This window comes from Ananas comosus, unplaced genomic scaffold, assembly GCF_001540865.1.
Source record: "Ananas comosus cultivar F153 unplaced genomic scaffold, ASM154086v1, whole genome shotgun sequence".
Lineage (NCBI taxonomy): Eukaryota > Viridiplantae > Streptophyta > Magnoliopsida > Poales > Bromeliaceae > Ananas > Ananas comosus.
In genome coordinates, this window is record NW_017893572.1 from 14,353 (window position 1) to 41,027 (window position 26,675).

The following is a 26,675-nucleotide window of genomic DNA, read 5'->3' on the forward strand; positions in this document are numbered from 1 at the left end:
CTTATGGCTGGTGGTGGTCGTGGTGGTGTCACGCCCGAGTACCAGCGGAAGCATAACCGGTACGTGCACAGACCCGCCATACACCTGCAGTATATAAGGCGTCTACGAAGAAAGCAAGTCGATAGGAAATAAAACAGAGAGAGAGTCCTATCCTGATATCAGAGCAATGTACAAGTCGATATACTATCAGTAAAAGAACAAAGAGTATACAATCCAAAATCTCAACAAAAGGAGAATAAGTAAGAACTATAACATCTGGATCTACAACTCATATACAACACAGGGTACACAAAACATCTGTACAAAGGTGGTCACTCTATACAATGGACATCACCCTCGGCCGTAGCCCGAGTAGCAAGGTGATCGACTAGCACGCTCCTAGCAAAGTCTAGCTAGACGCGACTCCCTTGCCACGATCCCTAGCCTCTCCTGTAGATGGCTCTGAAAAAACAACCATAAAAAGGGCGTGAGAACTAATAACAATAGTTTCCAGTGGGTAAGCCGCCAGCCTCGGCGAATTACACCACTAGGCTCATGATGTACTGCAAGTAAGTAAAAGCGATAAGTATATGATATAGAAATATGCAATGCTAACCAATAACAGGCATGTATTCAACATGTAAACATGATTTCTGCAGTAGTGAATCAACTGAATAATAGAAGTATCGCAACTACTATAAACATAAACATAAACATAAACATACCCATAGAAGTGTAAGTACTACTGTACACTACAACTGATACTCATTCATTACTATCATTATCATTTTCACTTTCATTTTCATTTACTAGGACCTACTCAAGGTAGTCCAGCTTGTGCCGCGCCTAATGGCCCCATGGTAGTATACACTCCCCACGGCAATCCACTTCGGCACCCAATCCCGCACGGGCGAGCAACTGTCGCGTAGGTCAACTCCGGAGTGCCGGCTTGTAGGGAGCGACCCTCACAAGCGTGTGCGAATGAGCACAATGGCAGCAAGCAAATCTAGAGCTCAATACGTCTCACTCATCACTTTCCAATTAACATTGTTCTTGCTCTCGATCCTTAGATCGGAATCTCAATATAACAAGTATTGATAACAGCTAGTATCCACTAGATTAATAAACAGTAAACATGCAAGAATAATGCTACTTTACATCTGGCAATATACACATAAGCATAAGCACGTCGTCATTCTCTACGTTAGAGTCAAGAATGTGTCATAAGGATGTCACGTTTTTCTATTTTCTAGAAACATGATAACTTGTCCATTAATCACTCACCCTAAGTACACATGTATATAAAGACTTATGTGCATAAGTGTTCTCTATTTCATAGAGATATCAATTCAATTATATAGACCAACACTATAATCCAGTGACTCATCTCAAGTTCTATAACAATCACGGAATCATACAACGGTATTAAGTCTATAGCACATATAGAACATAGGGAAGCTCCACTTGCTCTGGTTAGGTCAAACCCACCTCGTACTAAGCTCAACTCAGTCACAAGATGTCCCAATACTCAGCCCAACGAGGTCCCAATCCTGCTGAAAACAAGGTAACAAAACCGCGCCGAGCCGATTACTTACAATTCCAATTTCGGCAAAATTCTTAATAGATACAAAGTAGAAGCTTAATTCCTTGTTTTAGTTCAGTTCATTACCTCATGTTGAGTCTTCAAGAGTTCTCACAAGTCAGCTAAAGTCACTCCAAGAGTCGATCGCACTCTCGCTGCGAACAACGTTGAAACGGCATCAAAATCGCTAGATACTAGTAGATATAGTCGGAATCTTGTAAATTCAGTTTTCTCACAGAAATTTCAGCTTACCCTCAGTTGTAACACCTTCCAAACTAGTCTCTCGGGTCACCAACTCAGCCCCAGGTAGTTCGAAAACCTGCTGCGAAGGAACAAATCCAAACTGCATCAATTCGCTCTATTAATCCGCATATAGCTTCAAATTAGAGTTATAACTCACTATTTATCTTCATCAAGTTTTAAAACAACTTTTCTCTGAGCTAAAAGTAGGTAATTTACAATCAAAATAACCTCTCATTACTGCTGTAAACAACTTCTAACTCAGTTGGAAGCAACAAAACTAAAAGGCGTCCAAATTCAATACTAAACCGTAAACTAGAGAGAAATCGAGTCGATTACCTCTCTAGAGCTGGGATTTAGCTTCCCCTGGTAGTAATCTTACAGCAACACAGCAAAACTTCTTCTCCCCACGTACCAACAACTTCCCTTGAGCTCTCCAATCAGCGAGCAACGAGCGCGACGCGGAACCGGCGCAAAACGGCGACTTTTATGTCGAGGGAGAAAATTCTAGAGAGAGAAAGAAGTGGTGAGCTAAAAACCCTATTTCCCCTAAGCTTACAGGTGATAAGCATCCTCAGGGTCGAGCTGGGAGAGATAAGGATGGGTAAATGAAGTGAAATGACCAAAATATCCATGCTGCCACGCAGCTGCAGCTGCTGCTGCTTGCTGTACCGGTACAGCATTAGGCTTGTACCGGTACACCAATGCAAAAATTGCAGATTTCGCAATTGCAAGGCACTTTCTCACTTCTAGCTTTCCAATCACTTTCAAACTTATTTGTAAACATCTTTAAACCCTTTAAAACATGTAGGAAGGTTCCGAACCTCATTCCTCTTACTCGAAGTTCCCCATTTGCTAAAGTCTAGTGTACTACAGTCACCCCTCCTAAAAAGGAGTTTCGTCCGCGAAACGAAAATAGTTACCTCAAATTGTCTTCAGAATAGGTGAGGATAGTGTTCTTGCATTACACTTTCCAATTCCCAAGTTGCTTCGCGTTCATCATGACTGTTCCAAAGCACTTTTACATAAGGGATTTCACGATTTCAAAGTTGTTTCACCTCTCGAGCTAGTATTCTCACTGGATGCTCCTCAAAGCTCAAATCTTCTTGTAAATCCACTGGAATACTTTCTAGTATGTGGGTTGNGGATCGCATGCTTTATATGTATTTGGTGGGTAAGCCGACTGTGGTTCGTGATAGGAAGATCAACCTTAATGTTCCATTTTTGGTATGGCGCCGCATGGCTAAAGACATCAAGACTTCTAGTCAGTCAGAGAGATTGCCCTATCCATTACTCATTATGCGGGTTTTGAGGATGTTTGATGTTGACACGAGATGTTCATCTTATGAACATAGTTTGGGTGTGATTAGTGAAACTACATTCATCAAGTCTTCCGTGCAACTTCAGTCCCAACGCTCTCCTCAATGACGTTCATCTCAACAGCGTTCTACTCCGCCTCCCGGTCCTTCTCGTCCTTCGGCAGAGGTGTCTGAGGAAGAAATGTCTGTCTCTTCTATTTATCGGGAACAACAGCGGTTATCTCTAGAGCAAGAACGAATCTCAGGGGAACTTCGACGGATTTCTGAGGATCAAGCTCGCATGGTTGCAGAGCAGGAGCGTCTCACTCGGCAAGTGAGCAAGCTTCGTCGTCTGATGAGAGCTATCTTTGACAAACTGGGGTGTTGTAGTGCGGATCTTCCTGCGCCTGGTGCTAATTCCGACTGAGGACCGATTTGGCGTTCCCTTCTTTTGGTTGTTTTGGCGTTTTCTTGACAAAAAGGGGGAGAATGCTGGATTATGATGCTTAGATGATGATGATGCTTAGGATGTGTTTTATTTGCTTTATGTGCTTGATGAACTTTGCTTGAACTAACTTTGCTTGAACTTTGCTTAGGATGTAACTATGCTTTTGGACTCTTGACTTGAATTCATTGCGAATTTTGATGAAGTGTGTGGAGATTGTTTTGCAGGGTATTTCAAGACTTCGAGACTCTATGTCGTGTCCTAAGTCATAGAGTTTGTATTAGGATGAGAAAAATATAATTTTGTTATTTTGTTTTTATTGGATCGATCATGCAGAAGGTTGTTGTTTGGTGATTGCAATAACCTTCTTATTTTTGTTTGTGGATAAGCATTGTAAATTCTTTTTGTATTTTGTCACGAAATCGCCAAAGGGGGAGATTGTTAAGGATTTTATAAGTTGGCGAATTTCGTGAAGTATTGAATGGAGTCTCGAAGAATTAGAAGATGAAGATCGAAGAAAGAGTTGAAGTCTTGTAATCAAATACCCTTGAAATCTCAGGTATGATTATAAATAATTTGTGGTGAGTTTTTGTTAAAAATGTTTAGAAGACTTGGTTTTTATTTTTGAGAGTCAAAACTAAAGTTTTCAAAAATTTTCAGGGGTCAGGGACCGGTCTTTGATCAGAGGGACCGGACCCATCTAGCTTCTCTGCGTAGAAGTTTTGGGAGACCGGTCTCCGATTGTGAGGACCGGTTCCCGTACATGGTTTTTCAATGTTACGCAGCGAGGGACCGGTCTCTGAATCGAGGACCGGTCCCCGTACGCTTGTTTTCACAGCTACGCAGCGAAGGACCGGACCTCACCTTGAAGGACCGGTCCCCCAAGGACCGGTCTCCTCGAGAGGACCGGACCCTGAGACCGTCGTCTGTTTTTAAAATTGAGTTTTTAGAATCCTAGTCTATCTAGAAGTCTTCTAAACCTATAAATATGATATGAGGATCTCCATATGATGTGTGTTGAGCGAGATAATCTTTTAAAAACCCTAACGGCTTGATTTGAGTTTTTGATCCATGTTTCTCAATATCAAGTTTTAGATCACCGTTTTGATTCTTCAGTTTTTGATTCAAACTTTCTTTAAGGATCAAATTGATGATGTTTTGATTTGGATTTCTCCTCATATCATATGTGCTTTCAAAGAGTTTAAATCACCACAAATTGTTAAATCTCTACGAGCTTCGGATGGAGCGTTAACGCGTGGATCTCGCGTGAAGACCGTGGATTCGGTAGGCGTTTCGTGGAGTCGAGGCGTGTGTGGCTGGAAGGATTTGCAGTGTGATCGGTTGGAGGATTTCAAGCGATCGAGGACTGGCAAAGATGTTCTACAACGAGAATTCGGTATTTCGAGTCTTGTATTTTTGATAAATCACTTGTACTTATGTTTTCTTAGTGGATTTCTTTGTGTGATCGGTCCCGTGGGTTTTTCTCTCCGGTTTGGAGTTTTCCCACGTTAATTCTCGGTGTGCTGATTTTATTTTTCCGCATTCTATTTTAAATTTGCATCGAGTTTCGAGATTGTTGCCGTTTACACCTATTCACCCCCCTCTAGGTGTCTTTTATCTTCTTAGGATTGCCTAGGATCCAATTCTACAAAACGCGCAAAACTCAAAATCTCGATGCAAATAAAAACAATAGCGAAAAATAAAATAACACACCGAGCCAAATTTAACGTGGGAAAACTCCAAACCGAGTGAAAAACCTAAAGGGACTGATCACCGCGAAAATCCACTAAGAAAACTTGAGTACAAGTGATTTTGACAAAAATACACGACTCAATTTACCGATTTCCCGTTGATGGTGATCTTCGCCGGTCCTCGATGGATAGGAATCCTCCAACCGACCTCGCCGCAACTCCTTGCAGCGTCAACGCCTGAACTCCACGAAGCGTCCACCGAATCCTCGGCTACACGCGAGATCCACACACCGAACCTCCTTCCGGAGCTTATAGAATCGAAGATTTATGGTGATTAAGCCCTAGAATCCCATAAGCGATGAGGGTCTACCTTTTAATCAAACATCTACTTGATTCTCGTATAAGTTCTCAAGTAAAAACGAAGAATCAAGTCGATCGTTGATTGTTAGAAACTTGTTATTGGAATAGAATCATAGGAACGAGAAAAAACAAGTTTCTAGGGTTTTTAATGAGTAGAAATTCAAGCCTTAAACTTTAAGATGACCCTCATGGCTTATTTATATATTTAGGAGACTTAGAAGTAGACTAGGATTGCAAAAAGTCCTTTTTAAAAACATGTGTCGTCCTTAGGGACCAATCCTCTCGAGGAGACCGGTCTGTGAGAGACCGGTCTCTTAAGTGAGAGACCGGTCCCTCGCTGCGTGACAAAAATCACAACGTTCGGAAACCGGTCTCTCATGCCAGAGACCGGTCCCTCGTTGCGCGACAGAAATACCAATGTTCGGGAACTAGTCTCTTATCTCAGGGGACCGGTTGCCTCAACATTCACGCAGTGAGGACCTTGGGGGAACCGGTCTCTCAACCTCAGGGACCGGTCCCAGAACACATAAAAGTTCAGTTTAAGAGTTTAAAAGCAATCTAAGTCTCCTGAACTTATTACAATTAAATAACTTCACCATAAATCATCTATTCTTCATACCTTAGGTGCCGAGCTTTCCGAATGAGTGTTTGTTCTTCAATTTGAATCTTTTCTTCAAACATCCGCGATCAACTCTTCAAGACTCTATTCAGCTTTATGAAATCCGCCAACCTATAAAATCCTTAACAATCTCCCACTTTGACGATTTCGTGACAAAAAAATACTACAAAGCTTGTACACAACTCAGAAACAATAAAAAGAAGATCATCGTAATCATCAAACGACAATCTCCTGTATGATCGATCCAATAAACAAAAATTATATTTTTCACACCTTAATACAGACTCTATGACTTAGACATGGAGTCTTGAAGTCTTGAATATTCCTGCAAAAACATTCTTAAAAACATAATCAAGATTCAAGCATACTTATTATATAGGATCAAACATAAACATCAAAGCAATCAAAGCAACAAGTCAAAGCAACCAAGGCAACAAGTCATAGTTCATAGTTATAGTTCATAGTTCATCTAAGTCATAATAAATCATTTACACAACTAAGCTAAATGCATCAAAAGACATCATCATCATCAGACATCAAAAGACATCATCATCATCAGACATCATCATCATTATGAGCCATCATGAGCCGCCATAATCTCCCCCTTTTTGTCAGAAAGCGCCAAAATGACAAAAGGAGGAACCCCGCACAGTCAGTCGGATTCGTCACCCTGTGGCGGAAGATCTGAGCTACAACATCCCAGTTTGTCAAAGATGGCCTTCATCAACTGCTTGATTTTGCTGACATCCTTCCGTATCTGAGCTTGATCCGCAGAAAGTTTTTGAAGCTCCTCAGATAACCTTTGTTGTTCACGATATACTGACGAAACCGAGACATCCTCCTCAGAGATATCCATGGAAGGACGGGAAGAAGTAGGAGCAGCAGGAGGTGAAGAAGCACGCTGGGACGGAGTTCGAAGCTGCACAGAGGACTTCACGAACGTCCTTTCATTGATCCTTCCCAAGCTATGCTCATAGGATGTACAACGAACATCCACCTCATGGAGTCGCAGAATCCGCATGATAATCAGTGGAAATGGCAATCTTTCATTCTGTCCTGAAGTTTTGATATCCTTTGCCATTCTCCGCCATATCAAAAACGGAATATTCATGTTAATATTTTTTTGCACTAACAATGTCCGGCCTAGCCAATAAATACATGTACAGGATGCGATCTCATATCAAAATCTTCGTGTTTGCGAGAGGCAAAATGTTGTAGCAAACCACAAAGTTCAAAAACCTGTACTCCATTTTGAAATCCTTAGATAAAACCATAATTCTGATTGACTCTGTTTCCGGCATGCAAATAGAGTTCACGACACGGTTCCAATCCCAAAGTGAGTCAAACCCGGCCTACAGATATTCCACGCCCTCAGTCCGTGCTTCCATCCCTAGCACAGGCGCTATAGTATCGGGAGTGANACCACAAAGTTCAAAAACCTGTACTCCATTTTGAAATCCTTAGATAAAACCATAATTCTGATTGACTCTGTTTCCGGCATGCAAATAGAGTTCACGACACGGTTCCAATCCCAAAGTGAGTCAAACCCGGCCTACAGATATTCCACGCCCTCAGTCCGTGCTTCCATCCCTAGCACAGGCGCTATAGTATCGGGAGTGATCGACAACTCAACCCCACGGACGGAAGTAGTAAAAAGATACGGACCATCGTCTGAGTCACTCAAGTGACCTGCTCTCATATAGAACACTCTAATTAGCTCCAAACAGAAACCAGTTTGTTCCGGGAAATCACAAATTTGATGAAGATTTTCTTTTTCAAATAAATCCTGAAATCCCGGCACACAGTCAATGATACTGGCAACGCCAACATCGCGCTCACCAATACAATGTTTCGACGAGTACATTGACCTTCGAGCAGACGGAACATCCTGCAGACTGAGACGCGGAGGCTCAGAACCCGGTTCTCTAATCTCAACACCTCTAGATTTCCGACGACCGGTATATCTAGATGCCTTTCCTTTTCCTTTGTCCAGGGCTTTGCCTTTCCCTTTATCAATGGCCTTTCCTTTGCCCTTTCCTTTTCTTATATCCTTATCCTTAGTCAACACCTCTGGAGTAAAAGCAGTTAGTTGTATGCCCTAGAAGCCTATCAGGCTGACGCATTTTATTTTCTATGGGACATTTTTGTACTTAATCTTTATATAATTGGGCCTTTTATTCCATTCATGTTAAATGTGTCCACGAATCATCCTTTGAATTAATAAGATGATAATATGTATTCTCAAGAGTTGAGAATTTGAGATACATATTATTGGTGATTATTTCATAAATGCTCTCAATCGGAGGATCATCATGGGGACGATGATTGATCCGGTAAGATTGATGTGTGTGCCGCTTCCCTTTTGGGATGACGAATCTCGAGTCATCAGTGTGGGGACACTGGAGCGAACATGCAGGTGGTTGTTGGAGAACAACGGTACTGAGCGTGACCAACTGCGAACAGTTACGTGGATGTCTACTCATTCGTCAGTAACTGGTTCGATGTTGCAGTGGTACAACTGATCCTTAGACCTGCGACACCACGGTCATTCAATATGAGGCTACTGTAGTTTGACTATGCAACAAACTCTGATCCTAGCCATGGGTCTTAGTAGTATATGTTGGCTGCAGTCGGTTCATATCAGGAATGGGTGTGTGTTTATAGGGGATCTATCGCTCTCGCTAGAGAGATAATTAGTTCTATGCTATTTGTAAGGCAAAGCTTAGAAATCCTCGGCCGGGGTAATATGGTGTATGGAAAGATGTTTCCAAGAGTAACCATAAGAGCTTCTGTCTGATCAAATTTGTCATATGACGGGTGATGCGGTTTGACGAATATTCCATGACCTCCACTCAGTTGGAACTATGCGATAGAAGGATTGTATTGTACGGTAACTGCACCTAGAGGTTCAGTCCGATATTCACTTCTGACTGGATTGCCACTACATGCTGCTAGGCGTCACTGGTGGATTGTGGGAACCAATAGAAATAATTATTAATTATTCTATTAGGGTGGAATCAAAAGAGTTTGAGCCATCGAAAAGTGTTTCGATGATGATGTAGATAGAGTTCTCATCATATCCCACTACCAGACAGAATTGAACCTATTAGGTCACACACATAAGAAATCGCGCATGATCGATATTTAAGATACGATAAAAGAAGTTTATCGGATGGATTAATTACAATTATAATATAGTTAAATACTAAAGTTTACTAATTTATTAGTAAAAGAACTAATTTGCAGTTGTTGTAAATTAGAGGTATTTATGTGTAAGAGTTGCATGGTGTATTTACTAATCGTTAGTAAATAATATGAAGACTTATGTGTAAATGTTACACACGAATCGAATTAGAATTAGGATTCGGAATTCGGTTAATATCATAACCAACTTGTGGGTTAATGGATAATCTAATCAGAATAGGATTTCATATTGGAGGTTCATATTGGTCCCCACAATAAATCGAACCCACCATCCGGTCTGCACTAGCAGATCAATCGCATGATCCAGATCGCCAATCGCGCACCGGAACCTCCAGAGCACTCTATCATAAACATTGAACGAGTGCCGACCATTTATCACCAATAAGTCCTCATTTATGTCATTTCTAGCATGTCTTTACAAATGATGCGCCTATCAAATGAACGGATGCACCAAGTATGATAGTGTTTTCTAGCATCTAGTGCCATTATTATCATAATTATACCTGCACAAAGTGTCGTCGAGTTGCTGCCAGTTGCTCCTCCACCTCTGCGGCAAAAAATCTCGTCAGCTAGGTGCTCTCGATCCTCGCCGGCTAACGCGGTGATGATGCGCGTCCAGCCAGACACTTGCTGGTGGTACACCACTATAGCTGTTCGGGGTCAACGGGTGCTGTATGCCAGACCGTCGGTGCAGACAACATCCAGCTCGGCACTCTCGGATAAGGTGTCTCCTTTGGCCCACACTGTGAAACATTTGCCGTCTCCGCTGCGGCAAGTCGAACAGCTTCAATGGCCCTCTCCGCCCCCCACAAGTTAACGCACCGAGTGGTCTCCAGTCATCGACTGTTGTCGGGCGCATACCAGCGGCGTTTTTAGCATCGGTCGGCCCCGGCACCGCTCGCGCTTTCGCTTCTTGCCTTGTCCTCGTCTCAGCCCATAGCTCCCGTTCCTCTCGAACCTGGCGCTACCGCTGCTCGCCATAAGGCTATTTTTTTTATCCGAAGACCTCCTGTAAAGGTCGTAAGCTTTCAAATTTTGCCTTCTCATAAATCTAATTGGCTGGAGTCTCGTAAGAACCAATCAGCCGATCCCGATATCTCAAAACAACATCGGAACGCAGCGATAATGTGATGAAACTCTTGTCATATTCCCCCACCGATCGATCCAGTTCAACTTGCGGAATTCTTGTTAGTCTCCGTTCGCCGGTGCTCGGTAAGTAGTTCGCGAATTAGCGCTTCTCTTGAACTCCCCAACGCATAAGCGCGTAAGTATTGCGCTTAGTCGGATCATCCGCTTAACTCGCTTCCACCACACCTTCTCCACCTTCTCGAAACAATGGGTGGAGAGCTTCACTTTGTCTTTCTCGAGTGTATTGAGATCTCTGCAAGAGCGTTTCCTGAGCCGATCATCGACATCACTACCGCTGGCTCTCACGTGCATAACCCTCAAAACAGTGGGTTGAACTCTGCGAACTGAATGAGTGCTAACCGCACGCTCTCCTCCGCGCTCAACTGCCAGCCTACCGGGATTTGTATAGTCCCGGATTGGCCCGCACCATCTGATAGCACAGCCGCTGCTGCCGGTCGCATCCCTCGTCTGACGCTCGGCGACTACGCAGCGAGTGCGACAATGCTCGACACTCGCCTTGGCCGCCCTGCTTGCTGATGCTCTAAGCTTCCTGGAGCGCTTGATCTATCTCTTTGCGTTTGAAAGAACTCGCTTGCTCTGCCGTACTACGCTGACAAGCCGGCATCTTCCCCTAAGCTCTCGTCGCCACTCGTCCGGATCACTCGGTCACATTCGCCCCCCTCCCCCCCCCCCACTCTCATGCCATCACTTGTCTGTGCGGTTCGACGAGGGTGCATTGCTTCCGGATCAGAGCCCCTCGTCGTTTGTTTAGATCTAATCTTTTTTCGATATTAATTGGGTTTTTTCGGAACATAAAATCACTACAATGAAGCATTGTTTTTCGACACATAGTTGATTGTTTTCAAAACATTTGATAGATCGCACGTAAATATAATATTTGTAACATATCTATTATTTTTTTTTTTTTGATAATATATTTTAAATTAACCGAAATTCCCGCTAATTTTTAACCACAAAAACCCAACCAACAGCGTGCGCAAGCAAGTTCGGCACGCCATGTGCCAAGGGCACTTTGATGCATCGAGTTGCGCTTTGACATGCATGGTCGTGCAATAGCAGTGTTGTTGTGTCAACTCGGTGACACATTATACATATAATTCATTGCTATGAAGACTTTACATGTCATATTGAAATTAATTAAACAAGGCATGCGATTGGCCATGTACTATTAATTAAATTCAATGGCTTTTTACTATCTTGAAAGCATAAGTTGCAATACAAGCCGCATGCATCACTATGCGGCTGTCGTGTATGCTCGCGTGCAGTGCGTCAGGCGGCGCGGGTATTGTCTACATTGAATTTATTGATTTAAAATTTTGTGATTTTTAATAATTAGATGTATTAAATTTTTCGATAATTTTACGAAAATTGCGAGTCTTGGAAATATAATAAAGATTTATTAAATTAATCGAAATCAATAATTTAGAATTCGAATGAGAGAATTTGCTTATTATATTGCATGTGATGTATATGAGGTGATAATCATGGATAGCGGACCTTGTGATTGCTATGTATCATGTGTGATGGAATTAGTTGTATTAATTTAAAAGGGACCAGTTTATTATATTTTTTTTGTGTTCTGCGCCGTGCAATATAAAATTATGTAATTTGGAGACTGGTGTCTCATTAATTTTTATGGGGTTGTAAAGTTATTTTGTTAAAAGTTAATATGAAAAGGGTTATTAGAGTTCAAGGATTCGTTGCATTCAAGATTTGATGCGATGCGGATCAATTGAGACCAGAAATGTTGAGCGAAGAAGAAGACAAGAGTTTGATCAACTCAATCCGATTGAGACGCCAGAATAAGAAAAAGGTTTTCTTGTGTGCTAATACCCTTCTGACCCTGATTCCGGACCTAGTGGCTCAACCTGAATCAGATAAAATCCATGCATCAGTCACGTAAGTTATTTTCTATTTATAATGGATGTATGTTGCATGTGCATGCGATGGTTTGCATGAGAGTAAATTAATAAAAATTAAATAACTGATGAAGACAACGAATCCCCTAATTAAAATATTAAGTTAATGGTGTGATGAACCTGTTTAGTGCTTTTCCACCGAGTGTAGAGTGTTGGGGTCTGGTCTCTTTATTGTTGATTGATGCACCCGGAATACGGGTCAGTTGCATTAGGAAGCCACCACCATTTATTGCTGAGATGCTATGCGCTAAGAAAGGGGTTGATCCATAAAATCTGTCAGGATGATGATTTCAATGACATTCTTATTTCCACGATGAACGGTTGGGTCTTAACTTAAACTATGAGATAAAGTCCAGAATCTATCAGAGATGAGGCCTATATACTATGGAGGCCAAGCGATTAGATTCCTAATTTGTTGAGAAGCATTGAACGAACAGTTGTTCACTTTATGTGTTTGCTCATTGCCAAGAATCTGTCAGGATGATGGTGCCGTGTAGTAAACCAAATGAGGACCGCACATAGCCACTATGAATTATAAACAAAGTTTCCGTTTGCTCCGCTCGATAGTGGGAGATCGTCAAATTAGTGGGGCACCCTTTAGATTTATAAGACCCTAATCAAATGATTTAAGATTAAGTACATAAAAATTAGAATTCTTAACCTTCTATAGGAAAATGGCTGCATTTCACCTTGCCCAAAAATACTTAGCATATAATTGCTTAGCCCAGACCGATTTATCCGATGGACTGAGGAAATTGAAGAATGTTCTCATTTTGAGGAAACTACCTATTGTTTAGGACAGGAGCTTCCGTGTACTCCGTGCTCGAAAATTCGACGGCAACAAAGAGCTGCAAGAAATATAATATGGATTGATGACTATATAAAGTAAAATGTTACATGTGTGTGTGAGTGAGAATTGATTTGCAACGCCGCATGAGCCAGTGGAGAGTGCTGTTGATATTTTACTTCATCTCAAGAGTTGTTATGATGAAGAAAGTCGAACACTCGCTACGATGGTGTCGAAGAGCGACTGTGCAGGGGCTAAGATGTCTGAGTTCATGTCATTGAAACTACTAAAGTGATCAGTTTGTTCTACTTTCACATGGAGTCATTGACTCTGGATGCACCTCGCATTATATGTAATTCAATGCAGGGCTTAAAACAAAGTAGAAGACTTAGGTTTGGAGAGCTTACCCTACGCTGTTATGAAACGAAAGCAAGAGTTGTGCTGTTGCGTGGGACTTATCCATTTATGTCTACCGACAGAGTAGTTTTAGAACTTTAGAGATTGTCTATATGCTTCTAATACGACTAGAACCTATACTTCTATTCACGTTGTAATGATGGTTATAATTTATTTGGAATCAAACGTTTTGTTCAAATTATTTGAGAAATATTTGATCGGTTATGGTTCTTTAATTGACAATCTCTATCACTTGCATTATGGATGTTAGTGTTAATACATTGCTGATAATGGCCGATGAATGAGAATATCTATTGGTTTCAAAAAGAACAAGAGAGGAGCGCTAAATAAAACGTTATTGTGGATCTTAGAACTTGGTCACATTGAGAGGAATAGGATTAACAAGTTGGCTAGATGTGTCTTAGGGTCCTTACCCTCTGAACCATACCCAGCTTGGGAATCATTCTTCAAGGAAAAATGACTAAGTCTCCTTTTGTGCGACCAAAGGAAAGGAGAGCTTACTGAATACTGTCACCTAATCATACTGATGTATTGGACCATTCGATGTGGTCTGCTATTGCGTGTGGCTACTTCTACTTCATTCTTTACTGGATGATTATCTCACGTATGGCACGTGTACTTAAAATTAAACACAAGTCTGAAGCCTTTGAAAAGTTTAAAGAGTTGAGACAAGAAATAGAAAAGCAAATGGGAAACAATTAAGGCTCTTTTAATCAGATCGTGAGGAGGAATACTTTAGTACGAATTTCTAAACCTATTCCAGGATAATGGTATTGTCTCTCAATGATCTCCTGGAACACCAGAATTGAATGGGACGTTGTCCGTGACGAGAAATCGAACTTTATTAGAATCGGTTCGAATCCATGATGATGCTTTACAGATTTTACTATAATCGTTTTGCGTTATTACGCCAACTCTTACGGCTATTTTATATTTAACAGATGTGCCTTCCAAATCGTGTTCCGAGCACACCATGATTGAGAATGTGGCATGTAGGAGCCAAGTTTTAACTCATATTAAATTGGGCGTGTCTAGTTATATTAAGAAATTAAAAGACGGACAAGTTGGGAAAGCAGTATCGAGGCTAAGGGTAGATCATTGGGATCCCAGAAGATATCACTTGGATACTATTTTTATCTTCCCCAGAAGGCCAAATGTGATTAGTGACCGTCAGGCCTTTTCCCTTGAAAGTGATATTTATTTTGGTGGAGGCAGTCGGGCAAGAAAAATAGAACTAGAGAAGAAAGTCTCTTTAGAATCAAATTTCAGAGCCCTTCCTGATAACTTTGTGAACTTGAAGTTTTACACGCACCTCACAAGGTTAGTAGGTCTCCGCTCTCCGATTAGATACATGGGATATATTTTATAGGGAGATGGGCAATGTTCCAATGGAGATAAGGACCATAGAGATGATCCTAAGGATCTGTATAGCAGGTCGATGGTCAGACCATCGACCTCTGATAAATGGTGGACGTAATTAATCCGAATGCGACTCAATGCTACTCAATCAAGTATGGATTTGCTTGATCCGACCGATGAGGGTATTGTACTAGTTGGATGTAAATGGAGTGCTTTAAGAGAAAGATTGTTCTGATGGAAAAGTAAGGAGACCTATAAAGCTATTAGCGTTGAGTAGCAAAAGGTTATAGTCCAAAGCCGAGGCATTGACTATCAAGGATACCTTTCACTGTTAGCTATGCTTAAGTCTTCAGAACTCTCCTTGCTATTGCTGCAATATGACTATGAGATCGTGCAAATGGATGTGAAAACTGCCGTCCTAATTGATATCTTGAAAGAAGATATCTTAGATGGAGTCAGCTATGGCAGTTTCACTTCCAAAAATTGAGAGTTAAGGGTGTGCAAGCTTCAACGATCATTTATGGATTGAAGCAAGATCTTCTTCGGATTTGGAACACTGTTCAATGATGCAATCGAATCCGTTCCTAATTTCATCAAGAAAATGAGGAAGAGCGTGCTGTATATAAAAAGATTAAGTGGGTAGGCTATTAACTTTCCTCAGATATCTGTACGTGGATGCATACTCCTGATTGGAAATGAACATTTATGCTAACATCAGGTTAAAGTTATGGTTATCTAAAGAGTTTCTTATTAAACGACCTTGGAGAAGCATCTATATCCTATGGGATAAAGGTCTATAGGATTTTAGACCTAAAATTCTATCGTTTATCGCAGCTATGTACATATATGGAAGTGTTGAAAGGTTCAGCATAGAGTATATTCCAAAAAGCGGCATGGTACTGCTAGCAGAATTACCTCTCTAAGAGACTATGTCTTCCTTAAGACACTGAAAGAGAGAAGATCGCCATGAGTAGGATCCCTTATGCTTCAGCTCGACTAGCGAGCTTAGATGTATCGAATTTATGTACGTCGGACCTGATAAGCCAGCTAGTGAGATGTCACGAGGCCGCTATCAGTCGAACCCAGGACGCGAACCTTGTATTATGATAAAGAATATCTTAAGTACTTGGCAAGAAACAAAGGATATGTCCTTGTTTTTTGGAGGAGGAGAACTCAGAATTAATGGCTTATACGTAATTTTGGACTTTATGTCTCAAAAAATAATAGACGATAGAAGTCTACGTCTGGGATATCTATTTATTTCAATGTGGAGTCAATGAGTTGTGGAAAAGTCAAGCAAGAGCACGATTGCACAAATGATTCTACTAATGGAAGCGGAGTACGATCGCTCATCTGAAGCTGCCAAAGGAGCTGTTTGTATCAAGAAAATTTAGTCGCTTCGAGCTTGCGGCTCGTGGTTCCTTCGAATTAAGGATTCCCTATATATACGATGTGATAATACATGGCGCGCGTAGCATTAGTAAAGCAGCCAAGGTCGCATAGAATCCTCCAAGCACATTGAGCGGCGGTATCCATAGATCAGAGAGTTACAAAACATATTGAAATACAGAGTTTGCATCTAGTGATAACGTTGGCGACCCGCTAACTACATGCATTGACTAAGCAGAAAACTTGAGACTATTGAGAAGATGAGGCATTAGGTTACATTAGGCTGTAATTGGCTTTAGTGCAAGTGGGAGATTTTGTTACGGGGACCGGTCTCTCCTTCAGGGACCGGTTCCCGAAGGCTCTCCCCGCGCAGCCAGAGCTGCTGCGCGCAGGGCAACCGGTCTGTTTTTGGGGGACCGGTCTCTCGGGGACCGGTCTCTTAGGGAGGGACCGGTTCCCGAGAGCTAGTTTCTCAGGACTTAGCCGATTTTTCGGCTGTCTCATTTCATACGCGTTCGGGGACCGGTCTCTCCCACCAGGGACCGGTCCCCGAGAGCTCAAAATCTGCAGTTTTGCAGAATTTGATCCTATAGCTCTCGAAAACCTCCCGTAACTCGCTTTTAATCATTTTAACACCTTCGGACTTTCCGAAGTGTACCATCCTCGCACTTTGGTCAACTAAAGTTCGATATTTAGTTTCCGAACTTTCGGTATATTACAGAACAAGTATTTGAGACTTTTGAGATCCGTGTAGATCTCACAATGTTCACCATATAAGTAATGCCTCCAAAGCTTTAGCGCGAAGATCACCGCGGCTAACTCGAGGTCATGAATCAGGTAGTTTTTCTCATAACTCTTCAATTGGCGCGATGCATATGCAATGACTCACCCATTTTGCATTAATACACACTCGAGACCGACATACGAGGCATCACTGTACACTATGAAGGTCTCCCCCGGAGTCGGCAAGGCAAGCACCGGGGTTGACGTCAATCTGTTCTTCAACTCCTCAAACCTTCGATCGCAATCGTCGCTCCATACATACTTTACTCCTTTGTGAGTAAGGGGCGTTAACGGAGTGGTTATTTTAGCGAACCCCTCCACGAACCGCCGATAGTAGCCCGCAAGTCTGAGAAAACTACGGACCTCCGCTATGCTTGTCGGGCGAGGCCAATCCTTAATCGCCTTTACTTTCTTCGGGTCTACTGACACTCCATCGCCCGATACCACATGACCCAAGAATGTGACCTTTTTTAGCCAAAAGTCACACTTCTTCAACTTAGCATAAAGCTTTTCTTGTCGGAGTATTTGCAGCACAGCTTTCAAGTACAATTCATGCTCCTCCTCGCTAGGGGTGGAACTGGGCCGGGTTTGGGTCGGGGAATACTATGCCCAAGCCCAGCCCAAATGAAAATGTTGGGCTTCGGGTCGGGCTTTTACCGAATTTTTTTTAAAAATTAAGGCCCGGCCCAAGCCCAAGCCCAATGCCCAATACCCATCGGGCTTTGTGGAGGCCCATTTTATTCATTTATCATATAATACATAAATACTTTTATTTGTATAAAATTAAAATAAAATACCTATTTTTAGTTTTATCACATCAAAGAAATTAATATCTAACATCAAATATATCATAATATAGAACTAAATATTTTGTTAATATATAATATATCCTCATATATATAAGTACATATCATTAATAACAATATATACTATATATGATATACTATATTATTTATTTCTTTTAATAGATAAATAATATGTATATAATTAAATATTTTATTTTGATAATTAATATATCGGGCTTTTGGGTCGGGCTCGAGTCGGGCTAATGCCCAAATAGGCCCAAAATTTTTTCGGACCTAAATTTTTAAGCCTGGCTCGAACCCAAAGTTACATTTTTAATACCCAAAGCCCGGCCCAAACATGCCCATCGGGCCGGGCCTTGTTTAGGCCCTGGCCCAGTTCCACCCCTACTCCTCGCTCTTCGAGTAGACCAATACATCGTCTATGAACACCACGACGCACCGGTCCAACAACGGCCTGAAGACTCGGTTCATCAAGTCCATAAATGCTGCCGGGATATTAGTAAGCCCAAACGGCCTTACCGTGAACTCGTAATGGCCATACCGCATATGGTACGCCGTTTTGTGCACATCCTTAGGTCTAATCTTTAGTTGATGATACCCCGACTGGAGATCAATCTTTGAATATATCTTTTAACCCTTGCAACTGATCGAATAAATCGTCAATCCTTGGCAACGGGTATTTGTTCTTTATCGTCGCTTTGTTCAACTCGCGATAATCTACGCAGAGTCGAAGTGTGCCATCCTTTTTCTTCACAAATAGCACCGGAGCTCCCCACAGTGACACACTCGGCCTCACGAAGCCTTTATTGAGCAAGTCTTGCAATTGGGCCTTAAGCTCCACTAACTCCACCGGTGCCATTCTATACGGAGCCTTCGAAACTGGTTCCGCCCCGGGAATCAAGTCAATGACAAACTCAACTTCCCGGTCCGGTGGCAATTCCAGTAACTCCGCCGGAAATACATCCGGGAATTCATATGTTACCCTGATACCCTCAAGCTCGGGGTGCTCCCTTCGACCATCAACCATGGTTGCCAAATAGGCCTTACACCTTCCTTTAATCATTCTTTTGGCCCTCACTGACGATATGGTCGCCGCAAAACGCGCGCCTTTGCACGCCCGATACACTAATTCCTTTTGGTTAGGCTCACGAAAAGTGATAACCTTGCTTTCACAATCTATGACCGCGTAGTATTTGGAGAGCCAATTGGTCCCCAAGATAACATCGAACCCCCACATCTGATCTAGCACTAGCAGATCAATCGGCATGATCCAGTCGCCAATCGGCACCGGAACCTCCAAGCACTCATCATAAACATGGAACGAGTGCTCGGGACCATTTATCCACCAATAGTCCTCATTATGTGTCATTTCTATGCCATGCGTCTTTACAAATGATGCGCCTATAAATGAACGTGATGCACCAGTATCGAATAGTGTTCTAGCTCTAGTGCCATTAATCATAATTATACCTGCCACAATGTCGTCGGTTGCTGCAGGTTGCTCCTCCACCTGAGCGGCAAAAATCCGTCAGCTAGGTGCTCTCGATCCCTCCGGCTAACGCGGTGATGATGCGCGTCCAGCCGACATTGCTGGTGGTAACCCCATAAGCTGTCTCGGGGTCAACGGTGCTGATGCCGCCGTCGGTGCAGACAACATCCAGCTCGGGCACTCTCGGATAAGGTGTCCCGGTTGGCCACACTTGAAACATTTGCCGTCTCGCTGCGGGCAAGTCGACACTCAATGCTCTCCGCCACAAGTAACGCACCGAGGTGGTCTCCAGTTCCTCGACTGTTGTCGGGGATACCGAGCGGGTTTCTTAGCATTCGGTCGGCCCCCGGCACCGCTCGCCGTTCGCTTCTTGCCCTTGTCCTTCGTCTCGGCCATAGCCTCCCGTTCCTCTCGAACGTGGGCGCTACCGTGCTCCGCCCATAAGGCTATATCGAAGACCTCTGTAAAGGTCGTAAGCTTCAAAATTTGCACCTTCTCATAAATCTTTGGCTGGAGTCCTCGTAAGAACCAATCAGCCCGATCCCGATCATCTCAAACAACATCGGGAACGCAGTCGATAATGTGAGAGAACTCTTGCTCATATTCCCCCACCGATCGATCACCCTGTCTCAACTTGCGGAACTTCTCTTGTAGTCTCCGCTTCGCCGTGTCGGGGAAGTAGTTCGCGAATACCGCTCTCTTGAACTCCTCCCACAGCATAAGCGGAAGATTGGTAGGTCGATCCCGCTTAACTCGCTTCCACCACACCTTCGCCACCTTCTCGAGACAATGGGTGGAGAGGTACACTTTGTCCTTCTCCGAGGTATTGAGATCCTGGAAGAGCGTTTCCATTGAGCCGATCCACGACTCCACTACCGCTGGCTCCACCGTGCTACCCTCAAAGCTAGGTGGGTTGAACTTCTGGAACTGAATGAGAGCTGCTAACGCACGCTCTCGCTCCGCCTCAACTGCAGCACTACCGGGATTTGATGTCCCGGATTCGGCCGGCACCATCGTGATAGGCACAGCCGCTGCTGCCGTCGCTCCCTCGTCTACGCTCGGCACTACCGCAGGGGGTGCGACATGCTCGACACCCGCCTGGGCCGCCGCTGCTTGCTGATGCTCTAAGGCTTCCTGGAGCCGCTGAATCTACTCCTCTTGGCGTTGAACAGACTCCGCTTGTTGCCGTACTACGCTGACAAGCGCGGCCATCTTCCCCCTAAGCTCTCCGTCGCCACTCGCTCCGGATCACTCGGGTGCCACATTCGACTCCTCAGGCATCGACCTTGTCTGCGGTCGACGACGGGGTGCCATTGCTTCCGGATCAGAGCCACCCTCGTCGTTTGTTTTAGATCTAATCTCTTTTTCGATGTTAATTGGGTTTTTCGGAACGATGAAAATCACTACAATGAAGATTGTTTTTCGAACAATAGTTGATTGTCTGTTCGGAACAAATTAATTAAAACAGACGCAGTGATGTACTATTCACGGCGGCTATGGCACTCGGATGCGGCGAGATGGATGCGACGTGCCAGAAGCCTGCCATGAATTCGTCATTGTTGATGACATACATGCACACTATTAAGCTTTAATGCCCTTAACAGCGTGGTCTCCTTAATATGATCGCCATGAAATATGTCCATCAGTACGCACTAATTAATTAAAAAAGGAAATTTGCATGTGAAAAGGACAAAACATGGTGGCATGTCCGTGCGCACCGCCATAACACAAAAAAATCTTTGCGTGCGAACAGCGCATGTCATGCGTTGCATAACAAAGATAAAATATTAGATCTTTTAAAATAATTTACGAAATTGCGATTCTTGAAACAAATAAAGATTTGTTTTAAAATTAAGTCCGAAACCCAATTAAGTTTAGAATTCAACAAATTTAGAGAATTTATTATTATATGCCATGTGATGTATATGTGTGATGATCATGGATCCCGACCTTGGTGATTGCATGTTATCATGTGATGATGTGAATTTTTGTATTTAAAAGGTCCAGTATTAGATTACTATTTTTTTTTGGTGCCTGCCGCGTGCCATTAATTATGTATATCCTTGGAGACCTGCGTGTTCATTAATTTATGGGTTGTAAAGTTATGTTTGTAAAATTTAAGAAGGCAATAAGGGTAGTTTAGTTCCCAGAGGGATTCGTTGTATTCAACGAGTTGATGCGATGCGGATCAAGTTTGGACCAGATGCTGATAACGGAGAAGCAAGAGTTGATCAACTCAAATCCGATCGAGAAGCAGAATAAGAAAAGGTTTCTTGTGTGTAATACTTATGACCCGCCATTCCGGCCTAAGTGGTCAGGCGGAATCAAGAATAAAATCCATGATCATCACCCCGGTGGGTTATTTTTATATATGCGATATATGTAATGCCATGTATACGATGGTATTGCATGAGTGGTAAATTAAATAATAAATTAAAACTGATGAGACAACTATTCCCTAAATAAATATTAAGTTAATGGTGTTATGAACCCATTAGTGGCTTTCCACCGTTGTAGAGTGTGGGCGTCTCTTTAGTGTTGATTGATGCACCCGGATACGGGGGTCAGTTGCATTAGGGAGCCACAACCATTTATTGGCATGAGATGCTGTGCGCTAAGAAAGGGGTTGGATCCAAAAATCTGTCAGGATGAGGATTCAATGACATTCTTATTTCCACGATGAACGGTGGGTCTAACTTAACTATGAGATAAAGTCAAGAATCTATCAGGATGAGGCCTATATCTTATGGAGGCCAAGGATTAGATTGCAATTTGCTTGAGAAGCATTGAACAAGAGTTGTTCACTTATTTGTTTGCTCATTGCCAAGAATCTGTCAGGATGAGGTGGTGTGTAAACAAATGGGACCGCAATACCCACTAGAAACTTATAAACAAAGTTTCCGTTTGCTCCGCTCGGGAAGTGTGGAGATTCGTCAAATTAGTGGGAGGCACCATTTAGATTTAAAGACCCTAATCAAATGGATTAAGATTAAGTACATAACAAATTAGAATCTTAACCTTCTATAGAAAATGGCTGCATTTAACCCACTTGCCAAAATACTTGATATTAATTGCTTAGCCAGACCGATTTTCATCGATTGGCTGAGGAAATTGAGAATTGTTCTCAATTTTGAGAAACTAGCCTATGTGTTGGACACGGAGGCTTCAGTGGTGCTCGAAAATTCGACGGCTCAACAAAGAGCTGCAAGAAATAAATGGATTGATGACGATATGAAGGTAAAATGTTACATGCTTGCGTCTATGAGCAATGAGTTGCAACGCCAGCATGAGCACATGGAGAGTGCTGCTGATATTCTACTTCATCTCAAGGAGTTGTATGATGAAGAAAGTCGAACAGCTCGCTACGAGGTGTCGAAGCGACTGTGCAGGGCTAAGATGTCTGAGATTCATGTCATTGAAACTACTAACTTATCGGTTTGTTCTACTTTCACATGGGTCATTGACTCTGGATGCACCTCGCATTTATGTATTTCAATGCAAGGGCTAAAACAAAGTAGAAGACTTAGGGATGGAGAGCTTACCCTACGCGTTGGAAACGGGGCAAGAGTTGCTGCTGTTGCCGTGGGGACTTATCCTTTATGTCTACCGACAGGAGTAGTTTTAGAACTTAGAGATTGTCTTTATGTTCCTAGTGCGACTAGAAACCTTATTTCTATTTCACGTTTGGTAATGGATGGTTATAAGTTTATTTTTGAATCAAACGTTTGTTCAATTTATTTGAGAAATAATTTGATCGGTTATGGTTCTTTAATTGACAATCTCTATCACTTACATATGGATGTTAGTGTTAATACAATTGATAATGGCATGAATGAGAATATCATTGGTTTCAAAAGACCAAGAGAGGAGGTAAATAAAACGTATTTGTGGCATCTTAGACTTGGTCACATTGGAGAGGATAGGATTAACAAGTTGGCTAAGAATGGTGTCTTAGGGTCCTTACCCTCTGAACCATACCCAGCTTGTGAATCATGTCTTCAAGGAAAAATGACTAAGTCTCCTTTTGTTGGACAAGGAGAGAGAGCTACTGAAGTACTCGCCCTAATACATACTGATGTATGTGGACCATTCGATGTGTCTGCTTGGGGTGGCTATCTCTACTTCATTACCTTTACTGATGATTATTCACGGTATGGGTACGTGTACTTAATTAAACACAAGTCTGAAGCCTTTGAAAAGTTTAAAGAGTTTAGACAAGAAGTAGAAAAGCAAATGGGAAAACCAATTAAGGCTCTTCGATCAGATCGAGGAGGGGAATACCTTAGTACGGATTTCCTAACCTATCTCAAGGATAATGGTATTGTCTCTCAATGGACTCCTCCTGGAACACCAGAATTGAATGGGGTGTCTGAACGGAGAAATCGAACTTTATTAGATATGGTTCGATCCATGATGAGCTTTACAGATTTACCTATATCGTTTTGGGGTTACGCACTTCTTACGGCTATTTATATTCTAAACAGAGTGCCTTCCAAATCTGTTCCGACCACACCATATGAGATGTGGCATGGTAGGAAGCCAAGTTTTACTCATATTAAAACTTGGGGATGTCCAGCTTATATTAAGAAATTAAAGACGGACAAGTTGGAAAGCAGATCAGTCAAGGGTAGATTCATTGGGTATCCCAAAGAATCACTTGGATACTATTTTTATCTCCCAGAAGGCCATAATGTGATTGTGAGCCGTCATGCCTTCTTTCTTGAAAGTGAATTTATTTTGGCTGGAGGCAGTGGGAGAAAAATAGAACTAGAGGAGAAAGTCTCTTTAGAATCAAATATTCCAAGAGCCCTCCCTGATAACTCTGTGACACTTGAAGTTACACCGCCACCTCGCAAGTCTAGTAGGGTCTCCCGTCCTCCTGATAGATACATGGGATTATTTATAGAGGAGATGGAGGAAATGTTCCTAATGGGAGATAAGGACCATAGAGATGATCCTAAGACTTATAGCGAGGCGATGTCAGACATCGACTCCGATAAATGGTTGGAAGCTATGAAGTCCGAAATGGACTCAATGTACTCCAATCAAGTATGGACTTTGGTTGATCCACCGGAGGGTATTGTACCTATTGGATGTAAATGGATCTTTAAGAGAAAGATTGGTTCTGATGGAAAGGTAGAGACCTATAAAGCTAGGCTAGTAGCAAAAGGTTATAGTCAACGCGAAGGCATTGACTATCAGGATACCTTTTCACCCGTAGCTATGCTTAAGTCTATCAGAACTCTGCTTGCTATTGCTGCACACTATGACTATGAGATCTGGCAAATGGATGTGAAAACTGCCTTCCTAAATGGATATCTTGAAGAAGATATCTATATGGAGCAGCCTTTGGGTTTCACTTCCAAAGATGAGAGTCATAAGGTGTGCAAGCTTCAACGATCCATTTATGGATTGAAGCAAGCTTCTCGGAGTTGGAACACTCGTTTCAATGATGCAATTGAATCGTTCAATTTCATCAGAAATGAGGAAGAGCCGTGTGTATATAAAAAGATTAGTGGGAGTGCTGTTACTTTCCTCGTACTGTACGTGGATGACATACTCCTGATTGGGAATGACATTCCTATGCTAACATCGGTCAAGTTATGGTTATCTAAAGAGTTTTCTATGAAAGACCTTGGAGAAGCATCTTATATCCTAGGGATAAAGGTCTATAGGGATAGACCTAAGAAGTTGCTTGGTTTATCGCAAGCTATGTACATAGATGAAGTGTTGAAAAGGTTCAGCATGGAGAATTCCAAAAGGGGTATGGTACCTCTAAGACATGGAATTCACCTCTCTAAGACTATGTCTCCTAAGACATCTGAAGAGAGAAGTCACATGAGCAGGATCCCTTATGCTTCAGCAATAGGGAGCTTAATGTATGCGATGCTATGTACTCGACCTGATATAGCACAGGCTGTGAGTGTCACGAGCCGATATCAGTCGAACCCAGGACAGGAACATTGGGTAGCGGTAAAGAATATCCTTAAGTACTTGAGAAGAACAAAGGATATGTCCTTGGTTTTTGGAGGAGGAGAACTCAGAATTAATGGCTATGCGGATTCGGACTTTATGTCTGATATAGACGATAGAAAGTCTACGTCTGGGTATCTGTTTATTTGCAATGGTGGGTCAATAGTTTGGAAAAGTTCCAAGCAAGAGACGATTGCAGATTCTACTATGGAAGCGGAGTACATCGCTGCATCTGAAGCTGCCAAGGAAGCTGTTTGGATCAAGAAATTTGTCGCTGAGCTTGGCGTGGTTCCTTCTAGTAAGGATCCCCTATCACTATACTGTGATAATAATGGCGCCGTAGCATTAGCTAAAGAGCCAAGGTCTCATCAGAAATCCAAGCACATTGAGCGGCGGTATCACAAGATCAGAGAGTACAAACATATTGAAATACAGAAGGTTGCCTCTGAGGATAACGTGGCGGACCCGCTAACTACGGCATTGACTAAGCAGAAACTTGAGACTCATCTTGAGAAGATGGGCATTAGGTACATGGCTGATTGGCTTTAGTGCAAGTGGGAGATTGTTAGTTATATGCCCTAGAAGCCTATCAGGCTGACGCATTTTATGTTCTATGGGACATATTTTTGTACTTAATCTTTATTATTGGGCCTTTTATTCCATTCATGTTAAATGTGTCCATGAATCGTCCTTTGAATTAATAAGATGATAATATGTATTCTCAAGAGTTGAGAATTTGAGATACATATTATTGGTGATTAATTCATAAATGCTCTCAATCGGAGGATCATCATGGGGACGATGATTGATCCGGTAAGATTGATGTGTGTGCCGCTTCCCTTTTGGGATGACGAATCTCGAGTCATCAGTGTGGGGACACTGGAGCGAACATGCAGGTGGTTGTTGGAGAACAACGGTACTGAGCGTGACCAACTACGAACAGTTACATGGATGTCTACTCATTCGTCAGTAACTGGTTCGATGTTGCAGTGGTACAACTGATCCTTAGACCTGCGACACCACGGTCATTCAATATGAGGCTACTGTAGTTTGACTATGCAACAAACTCTGATCCTAGCCATGGGTCTTAGTAGTATATGTTGGCTGCAGTCGGTTCATATCAGGAATGGGTGTGTGTTTATAGGGGATCTATCGCTCTCGGTAGAGAGATAATTAGTTCTATGCT

At 42.4% G+C, this 26,675-nt stretch overlaps 1 long non-coding RNA gene across 1 annotated transcript; it reads right to left on the minus strand.

Moving 5' to 3' along the window:
• Positions 1 to 409: 409 nt before the first annotated feature.
• Positions 410 to 2,271, minus strand: LOC109706347. The gene is made up of 5 exons (XR_002215173.1): positions 2,141 to 2,271; positions 1,814 to 1,880; positions 1,649 to 1,716; positions 1,468 to 1,529; positions 410 to 441 (listed from the first exon to the last, which is right to left on the minus strand). It is a non-coding gene; the product is annotated as an uncharacterized LOC109706347 (long non-coding RNA).
• Between the last annotated feature and the right edge of the window lie 24,404 nt (positions 2,272 to 26,675).